This window comes from Lathyrus oleraceus, chromosome 2 (genome assembly GCF_024323335.1).
Source record: "Lathyrus oleraceus cultivar Zhongwan6 chromosome 2, CAAS_Psat_ZW6_1.0, whole genome shotgun sequence".
NCBI lineage: Eukaryota > Viridiplantae > Streptophyta > Magnoliopsida > Fabales > Fabaceae > Lathyrus > Lathyrus oleraceus.
Window position 1 is genome coordinate 182,507,448 of NC_066580.1, and position 4,132 is coordinate 182,511,579.

At 34.9% G+C, this 4,132-nt stretch overlaps 1 long non-coding RNA gene across 1 annotated transcript; it reads right to left on the minus strand.

Moving 5' to 3' along the window:
* Positions 1 to 1,631: 1,631 nt before the first annotated feature.
* Positions 1,632 to 3,900, minus strand: LOC127118779 (uncharacterized). Its single transcript, XR_007802341.1, has 2 exons — positions 3,157 to 3,900; positions 1,632 to 3,053 (listed from the first exon to the last, which is right to left on the minus strand). It is a non-coding gene; the product is annotated as an uncharacterized LOC127118779 (long non-coding RNA).
* Between the last annotated feature and the right edge of the window lie 232 nt (positions 3,901 to 4,132).

The following is a 4,132-nucleotide window of genomic DNA, read 5'->3' on the forward strand; positions in this document are numbered from 1 at the left end:
TTATGGAAAAAGACATTTTGTCATTTTAAGTAGAATACTCAACTAGTCACCCACAAGTATAAGTACTTTGCATCATCATGGGAAGGACTGCAACTTGGATAAGGATCAACAAGTATGCCACTAGCTCCCACTGATGGAAAAGAATCATCATTAATACTATGGAGATAGGAGAATTATAACTCAACTATGAAAATGACTCATGTCTAATGCCTTGAGAAAAGTTTTTGAAAGGAAAAGTGCACAAGGGAACAAAATGATTTGAATGCGTTAGGCATTTTTTATTCTTTTGAAATTGGTCTAAACATGCTTAAGATGAATTAACATTTATTTGAGAAAAAAGAGATTTGAAAATCACTTGACAAAAGTCAAGGTTTATTGAGAAAGTGGTTCAAGTTAAAGCAAGAAAGTTTTGAAAAAGAGAGAAGATTTTGAAAATTAAAGAAGGGGGGAGAAGAAGAGACTATCCTATAGCAGAAAGTAAAAGCTAAACAAGAAAGATCTAACCAAGAGATATCAAGCTTTAAGACATAAGTCAAGCAAAAATTTCCTCCTTTGGATTAAGCCTTAAGCAAGCAAAATAAGCAAGTAATAATCCATGTATCAGATGAAACCAAAGTAACCAAGCCAAGTTTTCACAGAGAAGTCCAAAGTCATAGGTATCAAAAATCCCAAGGTCTCAAATCACAAGTCCCAAAGCAAGGGTCAAGATCCTAATTCTAAGTCCATAACTCCACAAAGATACCAAGGATGGTAACCACAAGTCCATGAGTTAGGAGTAACAAGCTTCTTTTTAAGTTTTTTATTAGTGTCTTTTTTACAATATTATCAGAAGAAGAAACCCAAATAGTCAAGGAAAAAAATAGTATAATCATAAAACAATATGATATGAAATGCTAAACATAAAATATAAAGTAAATGACATAAAAAGTAAATACATAAAGGTAAATGACTTTGAAGTAAAAGTTAATACAAGTAAAGTGTTAGTAAATGATGTTAGTGAAGATGAAAAGATGTTTTGGTCATTTTTAGAGAACACTCAACCATCCACTCACAAGCATGAAAATATGAACCTTATACATCATTTATGAGAAGGGCTCCAACTTGGATAAAATCTACAAGTATGCCGCTAGCTCTCACAAATGGAAAAAGAGCAAAATTTTCACACAATACCATAAGAAATAAGAGACTTACAATCTCACTTATAAAAATGTCATTTCCTTACGGACAAATTTAGCGCTATGTTAAGCATTTATATCTGAGGCCGATTAATAATAATGTTTGTGTTAATACATGCTAGAGAAATGATATGTAAATCATTCTCCTAAAGCTATGCCACTACGAAAAGAAAATAAAAGGGGATGATCAAGCACAAAGGCTAGGAGGACGGTCCATTACTTCAATCCATATTTCATTATACTTCGGACAAACTTATACATCACTCCAAAATACCTTAAATGATTCATATCATACCCCAAAATTCACCTATCCTTCACAAGTTCATCTAGGTCACTAATGAACATGGTTTTAAAATGGTAATATGTGGTTATGATAGGAGGTTATATAACCATCATGATTGCATTCATCAATTTACAATTTATAAACTTAAATTTTCCATATTCTAAATAACCACATACATTGTAAATATTTCAATTCATCAAATTTCAATTACAATTCCATTACATCCAATTTCCAAATACATAAGCCACTAAACCAAATCAATTCATTCACATTACAATATTCCTGCCTAACCTCTACATGAACCAATTACAAAACAATCCCAAATTCAATTAAATTAAAATATAATCCCACATTCCATAACTTGAGCAATTCCAAGCCAAGCACAAGCCCGGTACTACATACTTAAAGAAAAAGGGTTCAAACAAACGGAAAAGGTTTTTCAAGAAGAATTTCATTAGAACAAAAGCAATTCCTCATTGAGTACCCTTCTCGAACCTGACATTGCCAATCACCTCCTTGCATTTTCTCAGTTGGAGAACGGTCCTGCTAGAGGGCATATTCAAGAAGCTAAGAATTTTTCCAATACTTTCCACGAAGACCAGGAATTGATGCACTTACAAGACATTAAAAGGTTGGAAGGAGTTCTTTCTCTTACTCATTTGAAGGAAATGGAATTCACTCATTCACTAATGTAAATTCAACATAAAGACATGTGAGTACTCCTATGGACTTTTGTTGCAACAACCACAAAACCACCTTCCAAAAATCGACCTGGAACCGGATTGAAACCTACATACAGAACCATTTGGAAATCTTCATGATGAATCCAACTGTCATAAACCTTGCAAAAGAAACAAAAAGAATTTTAACCAACTGAAAACCAACAATCCATATCGGATTTTTTTCACCTTTTCTCCTCACTCTAACTACTCAAAACTTCATTTTCCAGCTTATGACTTCAACTTCTAAAAGCTCATAACAACCTATAACTAACTCCTAACTTCCCTTCACTTCTAACTGATTTTTCTCCTCACCCCTAACTAACTAACTCATAACCTCTTCTAACTTCCCTACTTCGACATAAATAGCACCATTCAAAATCTCTTCATAAAAAACCTGCTAACAGACCCACCTCAATCGAATGATCCCACTGAATTAACTTTGAACCATTCAACCACAACCTCCACTATAGAAAACTCACTCCTCCAACCTACTACATAAAAACAAGTCTTCCTCACCCTTCATCCTCTTCTCTCAACCCTCTTCTCCAACGATCTTCCATTCACACAACCACCCTCATTGAACTGATGACCCCTTCAACTGAGGCCAAAAAACAACACCTTCCCTAACAACCTCCTTCAAGAATCATCTTTGACCTTATTCTGACCTTCCATTCTAACCTTTCAATCCCTCCATCATCATGTAACAACTCCTAACCAGTTTCTTCTGAAACCCTTCTAACCAACTACTCTGTAACCGGCTCTCACCCTGCAATACAAACTGAACCGAATTCACTTCGTCCAACTTCTTCCAATTCCAACCACCAAACGAACCTCTCCATTCCAATCCCTTCACCATAACAACACTTCGATAACCTTCAAAAACGACCAAAAAAATCACAAACGGTATTCTCAAAGAAAAAGAAAACAGAAGCAGAAGAAACAACGAGAATCGTAGCAAGGAAGAAAAAGGACTTACGGCACGCGACGGGGAAAATTCGGAAATAAGGCGGATGAATCAAAAACACCAACGGCACGCGATGGAAGAGATTGAAACGAATCGAAGATGCTAAGAGGAAGATAAGTCGGAGCCACCGAATCACAATCGTCCGGTACGTTCATCCTTTCGCCTTCTTTCATACATACATAAGTAGAAACTTCTGCTCGGACTCGATTTCAGTGATGGATTCACAGCTTTGTTCTTTCCCCCATTGCCCATGGGAGATTCAACAATAGGATATGCATTCGAGATCGTTTGTTTCGAAGGATGGAACCATTTCGGTAACGCCGCGGTGCGCTCTTGGATACGTGAGGTGAATTGAATGTTCATAGAAACTGGTTTTGGTTTCTTGAATGCTTGAATTTTGACCCGTTCTTGGTCTTTCTTGGAGGAACTGATTTCAAGAGGTTTTAGAGATTAGGCTTTCTTCCCAAAACATTTCACAACCCAAACCAGTATCCTCCACACCCTTTGTCATACCCACACCTTATCTCTACTGATCTCACCCCATGGCCCATATGTTTAAACCTTTGTTCTTAACTTTATTTAATTTATCTTTTTCATGTTTAATTCTTGTTTTTTTGTTAATAATGATGTTTTTTTGTTAATCTAGGTTGTGATTAGGTTAGTTCATAATTTCGTTAGATATTAGGATTAACGTTTTAGTGTTAATTAGCTTAATTCATCATTAGATGTGATTATGTAATTAGGATTAGACGATTAGATTAGAAATCAGGCTTATTTGTCTTGATCTTAATTTTAAGTTTTTTTCCAGAATTAATTCATAATTGATTAACGATACCATGATTAGAATATTAGTCATTAGGCTTCGATATTTTGTTTTGTGGTTTTGGATTAGATAATATGGTTAATTGTGGACTTTTTACCATTGATTTTGTTTTTAGGTTAGATTTTCATTTCGATTCGCACATTTGCATTTCATTAGGTTAATTGT